A 13,588-nucleotide genomic window follows, 5' to 3' on the forward strand; every position below is an offset into this window, starting at 1 on the left:
AGGGTACGCAAGTTGTGTAGCGATCGCTCAACCGTAGTCGAGACGCTCAAGCGTCACGTTCGCTTACGGCCCAGTGATCACAGGCAGGCACGCTATTGGCTGCCGACTAACGTAATGATTCGCTATAGCGTAGCGTACGCTCGGGACCACGAGGAGATCACCAGCGGTGCAGACGCTTACAAAGTTAAACCTTTATATCTATACCTTTAACGATGAGATACACAGTATACCTTAGTGTAGAGACAGAGTGTAAGTGCGACCTGGTGTAACCTGATTAACTACAAAGCTGCTAGGGCGTCACCGACGCTCAGAGAATACTTAACCCTATAAAGAATACACAGATACCTGGGCTTAGGGTCCAAAACCTATTATATGTATTATAACTATTATACTTGCAAAAGGAATCACAGTACAAATGATACACTACAATATAACATAAACCAACTAACCAGATAAACTACACAGGAAATACAATACAATACAATTTAAGGAAAATACGAGAGAAAGAGTAGAGAGAGAGAGAGATGGCTCACAGTAAGACAATATGATTACGGAGAAAACTTACGCACAAAGGGAAACGATCGCATGCGCCTCGATATCCAGCTCCCGATTATCAGCAATGAGAACCGTTGAAGAGAGTGAACTGGATACGGTCGGCCTGCCTATTTATGCCCCACACACAATACAATTCAATGGTCCCTACAATCTCATTGTTCATTGGACACAGGAATTCGGCTTCGCATTATAACAAAAGGTCATAGGTTGATTCATACAGGTGGGCTGTGACTATTTCCAACTGCTCAGGTGGGAGGGAAACTGGGTTTCCCGCCGCTTGGGTAATAAAGTGCAAATAAAGTAAATGTTCATAAACTTCTTATGTCCATAGCTATTCGCACGAGCGATTGATCTGCTTCAAACCAACACCGGAATATTTCTAATTAAATATTCTTCCGATGGATACTAAACACCACTGTATTACTCCTGTCTGACCCTTCGTATCAAACAAAGAGGGATTCCTCTGTTCATAAACATTCTATATTAACCAAACTTTCAGAATCTATCAAAGGGACCATGATCTACAAATTACATTATTAGTGAAAATATGTAATGATTGAGTCGCACGCTACGATCGCATAAACTCTACCGTAAATACGCATACCATGCGCCTGCGGGTGCCCGCGACTGTGAGTATGCGCACGTACGGGAGAGCGTACGCATGCGCAGCACGGACCTGTGTGAGGTGCAAATATGGTAGTGTGCATAGAGATATTTTTCTGACTTTGACAGTCCACCCTTTGGCTGTCAATAATAACTGCCACCTTCTAAAACATTTCAAAAGGAGAAAAATATATGTCAGGGGTTAATTCATTTCCATGGTTGGGTAAGGGAGGAGAGAGGAGTAGGTGGGAAGAGGGTATGACCTAGTGAGATAGCAGAAGCATGTGTGTATGAGTCCATGTTTGGGGGGTCATGTATCATCGTGCCGTACCTGTTGTAAATCAAGCTTTGAGGTATTGCGAAGTATACATTTGAATTCCTTCTTATCCCGTGGTACGGGTCTGTGGATGGGCTGTCAAACTTTACCGAGCTCTTTTCGGGTTTTGAACAAAATGGGGAGCACATTTTAGTTGATGATACATGAATGGGGGGATACGTGATTGCTGATATCTGTGCCTGTATTCCCTATACTATGTGTGTCATTACCTGAGGGTTGTAGAAATGAAGAAAAGACATAATTACGGTAAATGCGGTGGTATTCTATGTCAGGTTAATGTACATTTGTCGGTTGAAGTTTTGTTCGGTATCAGTTGAAAGTCGTCTTCTTTGCGCTGTGTTGCCCATTAGGTGTGAGCAAAAAGCTTGGTCAATGCCATTAGATTTACAAAAAAATGTTGGGCTAGCGTAAGTTTAAGAATTCTAGGGAAACTGGGGATCCATGGCAAAGTTCATCAAATGTCCGTATCTCAAGTGGTCAAAACTTCTTCTTTGGTCTATCCGTTGTCTGTATAGCGTCTCGTCAACTTCCTCGTCCAAGTGGGTCTTTTTATCTTGGAGAAAAACCAGAAAAACAGGTGAAAGAAACGGACCGTAGAAATCGCATTTTCATCACATCATTGTTTCTATCATTGGGTCATAAAGCAAATCCAGGTTAATTACAGTTTCCTCACTCCTCAAACTCATTACCCTGGTACGATGTTTGCACTTCATTAAAGCCTGACCGCATCTAAATATCAAGCCAATTGATATGACAACACCTAAGATACATAGGAGAAACTTCCCAACATCCATTATGACTCCTTGAGCCCAGTCTCCCAAACCGGAGAACCAATTTCGCGGGTTCAACCATGACACCCAACCAGTCAGCTCATTACCTACAGCAGCAAGAGTGAGATTGTGTTTTCGGCGAAATTCCCACTTCAATTGGAGAATATCGTCCATCTTTTGGTCTATGACCTCGACCGGATCCTCGGTGATATACGTGCAACATTTCACGCCGTACTGTGTTGCCAATGTAACACAATATCCACCTGTCACTGCTGTGAGGTAATTAAGAACCATTCTATGCTGTACCAGTTCTGTTTTATAAGCTTGAAGTTCCCTTCCCGTATATCTAAACGTGTCATCATACATTTCCGTGATATTATCTAACAAATTTGCGAGCGCCGATATGTATTTATAATTCAGCACTCCTCTAGCGGTGCGGGTGAAATCTAACGCGATTAAGAATTGAATCCCGGTGGATTCACTTATCAGATCAGAGGCCGGATGCTCTGTCTTCTCTATCAGGTGCCTTTTAACGACGTGCTCGTAATGGGTGTGAGTATAAGGAGCTTGGGCACCACGATGTATGTCTTTCATTTTATCATGTGTTCCAGTCATTACTTCAGGCAATACTTTTCCAATATAACACAATCCTTCAGAGTTTGGGGCAAGCCACTTGTACGCCTTTCTCCCGCATATGAAATATGCATCATCGGGGAGAACATATGGGACGGAGAAGGACATAACCATATTACACACCTTCCAGGTGAAATCTCCTAACCCTAATTCTTCCATCTGCTTAATACACGTATCAGGTTGTACGATATGTGCACAGTATCCTGGTGATACTTCTCCAACTCTCGTAATCCTATTTCCTAAGGTGTACCTATACCGGAAAGATTTTCCTCTACTGGCTATGTGACGTACAAGCTCTGTATCTGTAGGCATTCTATCTGCTCTATGCGAAAAGGTCATGGTGTGGTTGCTCCATGACACTTCCCAATTTCCCAAAAACAACAATTGAGTCAAAGGCTTCCTTCGGCGCATGGGAAAAATTGAGGAATGATTGAAACTTTCCTCAACCATGTAGTATAACGTATTAATAGGCGTACCCCCACTCACGCTGCAATGAGGTGGGTTAAACTCATCAAGGTATCTTTAATTTTCTAATGTCAAAAAAAGGGTCTCAGATGGCGTACCCCAACTCACACGATAATGGGAATCTGGACTCCTATCAAGGTTTCTTTAAGGTGTCTTCTAACGATAGTTTATGCAGGTGTGTCCTCCATACGTGATGACATCATTTACATGCGGAAAACGACAAGAAAATATCCAATGTATAGAATTTTCTATACCATACACTATAAACTGTGCAATTATATATTGTTATAGTAATTGTATGTACCACCACTAAGTGATTCCTTCACCAGATTGTAAATGAGGCAGGCGTACCCCTCACTCACACAGAGATTAGATGTATAACTCGTATAAAGGTATCTTTGTGTTGAACGAGGGTAAAAATCTCATGGGCGTACCCCAACTCACACGTGAAGCAATGGATGGAATCTCATCAAGGTATCTTTATCTGGTCTTTATAACACACCCACACTCACACAGGGGTTTGATGTATGACTTCTAAGGTGTCTTTTTGTGCAGAGGGAAAGGATATGAATATCTCATGGGCGTACCCCAACTCACACGTCAAGAGGCAGGTTGAATCCCATCAAAGGTATCTTTATCCTGTCCTTATATCAACACTTTATGCAAGGGAGATCCTCTGTACCAATCTTTGGCAGTATTAAACTCCAAGGCATAAATCCCAAAATTGAGAGAATTCAAAGAAAGAGAGTCTTTGTGTGACATATGGTTTCCAAAAACATCGGTAACATCAAAGTTCCAAAAAATTTTTTATTGAAAACCATAAGATATTTTATATTCCACAAAAATTGACATCTATAGCCTATTTGATATCAAAAAAATTGTTTACATCCAAAAACATAAATACAGGAATGGAGTTAAAAAATGTATGTCCACTGAAAATTCAATAAAAAATAAAAACTCAAAAAATTAAAAATTCAATAAAAAATTCCGATTGAAAGAAATGGCTACTCACACAGGGATCTGTCGACGCGTTTCGGTCTCCTGGACCTTTTTCAAGACATGACCTTCTGTGTGAGAAGCCAGCTATTTATGATGCCTGTAGCCAATTGTCTCCTAACCGGAAGTCAAAAAACCGGAAGTGACCTCATTGCTGGTAATTTACATTTTCATTAAAAATTTTCATTAAAAATTACATATACATAAAGAGGCAAATATGGTCCCTATTATTAAACCAAAGTTGTGCCTTATTATTATAAATATATTGTGATAGAGGAGCGAATCTATCTTTTACCATTCTACGACAAAATGTCGCTCGGAATTATGGGAAATGTAGTCCCACAAAGATAACGTTACTCCTTGTTTACTAAATTAATCTAAATCGAATTTTTCACATCTTATAGTCTCCAGATAGCGTGTGCATATAATAATCTTGTTATTCAAACAATATTCACAAAGTTCATAGGGAAAATTAGAGACCCGATATTTCGCCGCTTTGCATCTTGGGAAATGTAGTCTTATGGGATCGTGGGTTGCCGTGGCGTCGTGAAGCTGGAACCGGAAGTTGTCAACGTGTCTACTTCCCTTCTATGCATGACGGGAAGTGTAGTTCTTTGATTGTCCTTTGCGCATGCGTTCTTGCCTCTCTTTCCGGGACATCGTATTCCTCCGTTCTCTGTGATATTGAAAACTTTAGTTTCTCTCTCTCTTTGGGTGTTGCGCATGCGTCTTTGCAATTTGTCTCCTTCATTGGCGTTCAAGAGCATTTTTATTATACACGGCCGCCTCCATCATCAATACTTTTTAGATGATTCGGGTTTCTTTTGACATTTTCATATGGCCAGTGATATTTCAATGACAGGAGAAAAAATACAGATGGATTATTACTAATGTACAGTAAAAAATATATTACTGGTATACAGTGAAAAATTAAACCATATTGTTGAACTGATGTTTTGTAATAGATAGCATTAATCCTAATTGAAAATGACATTCAAAATTACTAAAAGAATGCATAGAAACAAGATGAATAAAGTGAAATGAACATCTATGTGGCAGGGAAATTTTCATAGAAACCACTTCAATTCAAAATCTGAATTGAGACCACTGGGAATTAAAGTTTTGCATTGATAAATTAGTTTCATTTCTGCTTTTGCTAGCGCTGCAGATGAATCTTTGTTTCTCACATTTGGTTTAATCACTTTTAACCCATAGATACCCGTTATTCCTGACGGGCAACAGTTATGTTGTTCTTTAAAATGTGTGGATAGGAGTGCGTTAATAATCCCTTTCGAATGTTTCTGAGATGTTCACCTACACGAATCTTAAGGGGGCGGGATGTGCGGCCTATATAATAAAGACCACAACTGCAGCCTATGGCATATATCACATTCTTTGTATCGCATGTGACAAAATCCACTATTTTAATAATTTGATTGTTAATACATATCTCATTGATCTTATTTGCTCCTTTAGTGTTTTTACATCCCATGCAGTTCAGGCATCTATAAAACCCCTTTGATGTTATTTTTGAATTTAAAGTGGAAGATGGTAAATGACTCGCTACCAATGCTGATTTGATATTGGGGGCCTTCCGGTATATATGGATAGGTTTGTCAGGTATTAATGACCCGATGGACGGATCTCTTTTCAAAAGATTCCAGTGTTTTTTAAAGATATTTTCTATCTTTTTATGATGGGTGCCATATTCAGAAATTCAAAAATAACATCAAAGGGGTTTTATAGATGCCTGAACTGCATGGGATGTAAAAACACTAAAGGAGCAAATAAGATCAATGAGATATGTATTAACAATCAAATTATTAAAATAGTGGATTTTGTCACATGCGATACAAAGAATGTGATATATGCCATAGGCTGCAGTTGTGGTCTTTATTATATAGGCCGCACATCCCGCCCCCTTAAGATTCGTGTAGGTGAACATCTCAGAAACATTCGAAAGGGATTATTAACGCACTCTCTATCCACACATTTTAAAGAACAACATAACTGTTGCCCGTCAGGAATAACGGGTATCTATGGGTTAAAAGTGATTAAACCAAATGTGAGAAACAAAGATTCATCTGCAGCGCTAGCAAAAGCAGAAATGAAACTAATTTATCAATGCAAAACTTTAATTCCCAGTGGTCTCAATTCAGATTTTGAATTGAAGTGGTTTCTATGAAAATTTCCCTGCCACATAGATGTTCATTTCACTTTATTCATCTTGTTTCTATGCATTCTTTTAGTAATTTTGAATGTCATTTTCAATTAGGATTAATGCTATCTATTACAAAACATCAGTTCAACAATATGGTTTAATTTTTCACTGTATACCAGTAATATATTTTTTACTGTACATTAGTAATAATCCATCTGTATTTTTTCTCCTGTCATTGAAATATCACTGGCCATATGAAAATGTCAAAAGAAACCCGAATCATCTAAAAAGTATTGATGATGGAGGCGGCCGTGTATAATAAAAATGCTCTTGAACGCCAATGAAGGAGACAAATTGCAAAGACGCATGCGCAACACCCAAAGAGAGAGAGAAACTAAAGTTTTCAATATCACAGAGAACGGAGGAATACGATGTCCCGGAAAGAGAGGCAAGAACGCATGCGCAAAGGACAATCAAAGAACTACACTTCCCGTCATGCATAGAAGGGAAGTAGACACGTTGACAACTTCCGGTTCCAGCTTCACGACGCCACGGCAACCCACGATCCCATAAGACTACATTTCCCAAGATGCAAAGCGGCGAAATATCGGGTCTCTAATTTTCCCTATGAACTTTGTGAATATTGTTTGAATAACAAGATTATTATATGCACACGCTATCTGGAGACTATAAGATGTGAAAAATTCGATTTAGATTAATTTAGTAAACAAGGAGTAACGTTATCTTTGTGGGACTACATTTCCCATAATTCCGAGCGACATTTTGTCGTAGAATGGTAAAAGATAGATTCGCTCCTCTATCACAATATATTTATAATAATAAGGCACAACTTTGGTTTAATAATAGGGACCATATTTGCCTCTTTATGTATATGTAATTTTTAATGAAAATGTTTAATGAAAATGTAAATTACCAGCAATGAGGTCACTTCCGGTTTTTTGACTTCCGGTTAGGAGACAATTGGCTACAGGCATCATAAATAGCTGGCTTCTCACACAGAAGGTCATGTCTTGAAAAAGGTCCAGGAGACCGAAACGCGTCGACAGATCCCTGTGTGAGTAGCCATTTCTTTCAATCGGAATTTTTTATTGAATTTTTAATTTTTTGAGTTTTTATTTTTTATTGAATTTTCAGTGGACATACATTTTTTAACTCCATTCCTGTATTTATGTTTTTGGATGTAAACAATTTTTTTGATATCAAATAGGCTATAGATGTCAATTTTTGTGGAATATAAAATATCTTATGGTTTTCAATAAAAAATTTTTTGGAACTTTGATGTTACCGATGTTTTTGGAAACCATATGTCACACAAAGACTCTCTTTCTTTGAATTCTCTCAATTTTGGGATTTATGCCTTGGAGTTTAATACTGCCAAAGATTGGTACAGAGGATCTCCCTTGCATAAAGTGTTGATATAAGGACAGGATAAAGATACCTTTGATGGGATTCAACCTGCCTCTTGACGTGTGAGTTGGGGTACGCCCATGAGATATTCATATCCTTTCCCTCTGCACAAAAAGACACCTTAGAAGTCATACATCAAACCCCTGTGTGAGTGTGGGTGTGTTATAAAGACCAGATAAAGATACCTTGATGAGATTCCATCCATTGCTTCACGTGTGAGTTGGGGTACGCCCATGAGATTTTTACCCTCGTTCAACACAAAGATACCTTTATACGAGTTATACATCTAATCTCTGTGTGAGTGAGGGGTACGCCTGCCTCATTTACAATCTGGTGAAGGAATCACTTAGTGGTGGTACATACAATTACTATAACAATATATAATTGCACAGTTTATAGTGTATGGTATAGAAAATTCTATACATTGGATATTTTCTTGTCGTTTTCCGCATGTAAATGATGTCATCACGTATGGAGGACACACCTGCATAAACTATCGTTAGAAGACACCTTAAAGAAACCTTGATAGGAGTCCAGATTCCCATTATCGTGTGAGTTGGGGTACGCCATCTGAGACCCTTTTTTTGACATTAGAAAATTAAAGATACCTTGATGAGTTTAACCCACCTCATTGCAGCGTGAGTGGGGGTACGCCTATTAATACGTTATACTACATGGTTGAGGAAAGTTTCAATCATTCCTCAATTTTTCCCATGCGCCGAAGGAAGCCTTTGACTCAATTGTTGTTTTTGTGTATGTTCATTCTGTTGGATTAAGGGGTTATATCCATTCCCGAGTCATAGGTTCCCACCTGGCTGCATTTTCCTTTGCGCCAACTTGTGGAAATCACAGAAATCTTTTTTCTGTCACTTCCCAATTTCCCGGCTTTCTGGGATTGGAGATGTTGAAACATAATAGGGACCTATCCACATGGTATTGGTGGAACTTCAAACTAGGAGGGCTGGAGATATTAAACCTCCTGTCCACCGGTCTCCCACCATTTAACTCAAGTACCTCCCCTATCATTAAAGGAAATGGTACTAGCCCTGATTTGCTATGACCTTGAGGTACTTGAGAGCATACCCAACAATCTGTTTTGTTTAACACATTACCCACTAAGGAGTGATAGTCACTCAATGGATGCCGGTCCATATGGATATTAAAACTGGATTGGCATTTCTTAATGCACCCATCTTCAATGACATTGTTACAGAGCCTACAGATACAGTTTTCTTCAGCTAACAATCCGTCACAATTTCTTCTATGGTCAATGCTATCGGATCGTTTTCTGATACTCGCCTTTGCTTGTTGGTTAGGTTGATCTTGGAAAACTACGCCTCCATCTTTATCATCAGAACCCATTCCAGAACCTCTATCGACCTCCATGGTACTCTCGCCGGAACAGACTGCTCTGGTCAACATCATGGTCAACAGGAAAATCCGGATCACAGTCTCTTGGGGCAAGTCATCTTATAGGAGGAAACGGAGAAGAATGAGAAGGAGGAAAAATAAATTTGAGGGAGAGGGGATGGGAAGTGGAGAAAAACAATAAAAGGGAGTGGGGAGTCGACAACAGCTCTCGGTCTTCAAGGCTCAGGTGCTGCCTCAGTCCTCCTGGAACAGACACTCCAGTGATACAACCTCTACCGTCTGTTCCTTATCACGGGACTTCTCTGGATCAGCAACCTTCTTGCAGTGGGATGAATGGACCCAAGTCTCTCTCTCAGCAACCTTCAATGCTGTAGTGCTAGTCAATAAGACCTGGTATGGTCCTTCCCATCTGTCAACAAGGCAACCAGTTGATACGACCTCACCTATCCCTCCGCTAGGGGCCTTTACTAATCTCGTGGGTGGAGCTGTGCCTACTGTGGTCTCTGCTATGGTGGCTGCTAGAGAGAGCGCTGAAATCGTTGCCGATTCGTCCTCTTGATCACACTCCTGAGGAAAGTTCAAAACAGGGTACAACTTGCACGGGTTAATACTTGCATGGGTTAATGGGTTAACATTATCATTAACATTTACACAGTTACTAAGTGATTTTGTGTTACACCTTAGTGCGTCTTTCTCCGCAATCAACTTCTCTCCTGATATGTATGGTGGCGGTGGGGCCGTGGCAATCAGTTTTCTGTTAGAGCCAGAACCCGCCGCCTGAGCCAAACCTCTCTGTATCTCACCTTCCTGTTGCCACAACTGTAAATAATCATAATGCTGGATTCGTCTCTTTGTTGATTTTATGAGACATATCCTCCTCCTTAAATTTTGTAACACTTCTGAGCTGAAGCTCCCTACTCTTGGGAATTTCTCCCCGTCATGTACAGTCATTCTCTCCCATTCATCACATAAAGTTTCTGTGTGACTTCCATATTTCTCACACATTATATACCTGGCCGACACAATTGGTCGGACCACTGAATCAACCCGAACCGAGGTTGATCGCCCCCTACCTGAACAAGTGGCCCCCATAGTTCGAAAGTGTTGCTTTATTTAGCCAACCCTTTACGCAAAACCAAATGTCAACAATAGGCTGACGGTGGCGGTTTACCGAGTACCCCACTCACTCGCCCACGCCGACCAATACGACCTGATCACACCGATATGGTGCTGGCGTACTCGACCTAGGGCCCCTGCGACCTGAACCTCTATTTACTGGAACCTGCGAGGGTTATCCGAAGAACACTTACTCTTTCCAGTAACTATTGGTTGCTGGATAGTTCCTGAGTGAGCAGCAAACTTCCCTTAAAATAAAAAAATTACACAAATCACGTTAGAGTGTACAAATAGCGTTTGTGACCCCTTTACTCTAATGGTATTAGGTCAGATTACTAACTACTGTACACAATTACGTGCGGTCCAGTCGTTCAGTACACAAACAACTAAGCTTATGTACGGAAAGACCAATGGAATCGAAACTTACGACTGCGAATTCCTTCAGCCAGAGCTTATATGGCCTATATGGGTGTTGCACCAACCCTTTTCGGTGTTGTGCCTGTGAACTGTATAGCGGACTTCCTTGTCGGCTGTACCTGGACCTCCTGGTCTGCTATGACCTCCTGGTCTTGTTACAGTACGACCTCCTGGTCTTGTTACAGTATGACCTCCTGGTCTGCTATACTCTAATGCTCAAAATTGTATATTTAACCAGAGATGCCTCCCTAGCCACCGTGCACGTCACTTACACGCATGTACCTCACGAGTACTCGACTTTTCTTGTGGTTCAACCTTTAAAAATTGTAAAAACACTCACTCATCACATGTACACTTTTGTTTCTATTTCTATTTCTGCGCTGAAATTTTTCTTCAGATCAGGTGTGTTACCAATTAGGAGCAGGATCTGTTAATTAAAATTTCGGACACCCAAAAATAGACTTGCGTTATTTCTCGCCTCGCGTTATTTATCGCTTTGCGTTAAAAATCAACTTATCGTGACTTGAGCTACGTGGGCGTAACCGGACGCTCCGTTGCGTAACGTACGCTGCGTGCGTCGGCCTTTGGATTGCGTACGCAAGTCTTTGTTAGAGACACGTATACGCAAAGCAAAGATCCACCGTAACACAATTTATACTTTTATCAATGTAGATGATCCTTGATCATCTACCACACAACACACTGACTTCGCCTTATCTCCCAGGCAAAACTGTGTGTTTGTCTATCTTTTAACTATATTACCTTTACTCTTAAACTATGAAATAACGGCAAATCTCTTTTAGCACTTCTATCAACTATAAAACTGGCAGACAGGAGAGTGATATACGAAAATGAAAAAGAAAAAGAAATGCAGATATATATGTGTGTGCGTGCTTGTGTACGCAAGACAGAAAAATAAACAGTTTTTTAAAAGACACTAGCGTTTTGTTCTTACCTCCGGTTCCCGGATTCCTTCAGCACTCTTTACCTAAGCGAAGCAGACGCTTATCCTGTCAGCACTACGAGGTATACAACCTCCCGCCCTTTGCTGAGGGATAATGTCTGCTGATCTACCTAGTGCAGATATGTGAAGGACGGGCGAGCCGCCAATTGATAAAGCTAAATATTTATCGTATATAAAACACTTTAAGAGGTCTAAGAACACTGTACGCTATCTACGTAAGAAGTACCGTAAGGGTACGCAAGTTGTGTAGCGATCGCTCAACCGTAGTCGAGACGCTCAAGCGTCACGTTCGCTTACGGCCCAGTGATCACAGGCAGGCACGCTATTGGCTGCCGACTAACGTAATGATTCGCTATAGCGTAGCGGACGCTCGGGACCACGAGGAGATCACCAGCGGTGCAGACGCTTACAACGTTAAACCTTTTATATCTATACCTTTAACGATGAGATACACAGTATACCTTAGTGTAGAGACAGAGTGTAAGTGCGACCTGGTGTAACCTGATTAACTACAAAGCTGCTAGGGCGTCACCGACGCTCAGAGAATACTTAACCCTATAAAGAATACACAGATACCTGGGCTTAGGGTCCAAAACCTATTATATGTATTATAACTATTATACTTGCAAAAGGAATCACAGTACAAATGATACACTACAATATAACATAAACCAACTAACCAGATAAACTACACAGGAAATACAATACAATACAATTTAAGGAAAATACGAGAGAAAGAGTAGAGAGAGAGAGAGATGGCTCACAGTAAGACAATATGATTACAGAGAAAACTTACGCACAAAGGGAAACGATCGCATGCGCCTCGATATCCAGCTCCCGATTATCAGCAATGAGAACCGTTGAAGAGAGTGAACTGGATACGGTCGGCCTGCCTATTTATGCCCCACACACAATACAATTCAATGGTCCCTACAATCTCATTGTTCATTGGACACAGGAATTCGGCTTCGCATTATAACAAAAGGTCATAGGTTGATTCATACAGGTGGGCTGTGACTATTTCCAACTGCTCAGGTGGGAGGGAAACTGGGTTTCCCGCCGCATGGGTAATAAAGTGCAAATAAAGTAAATGTTCATAAACTTCTTATGTCCATAACTATTCGCACGAGCGATTGATCTGCTTCAAACCAACACCGGAATATTTCTAATTAAATATTCTTCCGATGGATACTAAACACCACTGTATTACTCCTGTCTGACCCTTCGTATCAAACAAAGAGGGATTCCTCTGTTCATAAACATTCTATATTAACCAAACTTTCAGAATCTATCAAAGGGACCATGATCTACAAATTACATTATTAGTGAAAATATGTAATGATTGAGTCGCACGCTACGATCGCATAAACTCTACCGTAAATACGCATACCATGCGCCTGCGGGTGCCCGCGACTGTGAGTATGCGCACGTACGGGAGAGCGTACGCATGCGCAGCACGGACCTGTGTGAGGTGCAAATATGGTAGTGTGCATAGAGATATTTTTCTGACTTTGACAGATACTTACCATAGTATGTGAAGGTTCAGCTAGCGTTGCCTTACAGAGAACTTCTACAAAATTCTTACCAAGTGGCATCTGGTCCTGGACAACACAAGATTTACCCTGCCACATCCAACCTGTGATGGCGATAATGTGGTCAAATAGGTATTGTAGCTTCCAACACTTTATTTTGCTGTACCATAAATTCCCTTTGATTACACTTCTAATGTGTTTATAGCACGTGTGTGGTTATTATGCTTGGCCTTTTCTGTC

At 40.6% G+C, this 13,588-nt stretch overlaps 1 protein-coding gene across 2 annotated transcripts in view; it reads left to right on the forward strand.

The window, feature by feature from the left end:
- The window catches only part of NDUFAF6 (NADH:ubiquinone oxidoreductase complex assembly factor 6), a 253,561-nt gene that overhangs the window by 168,788 nt on the left and 71,185 nt on the right, over positions 1-13,588 (forward strand). The gene's annotated exons all lie outside the window — the stretch shown is intronic.

Source organism: Pseudophryne corroboree, chromosome 5, assembly GCF_028390025.1.
Source record: "Pseudophryne corroboree isolate aPseCor3 chromosome 5, aPseCor3.hap2, whole genome shotgun sequence".
NCBI classification, from domain to species: Eukaryota; Metazoa; Chordata; class Amphibia; order Anura; family Myobatrachidae; genus Pseudophryne; species Pseudophryne corroboree.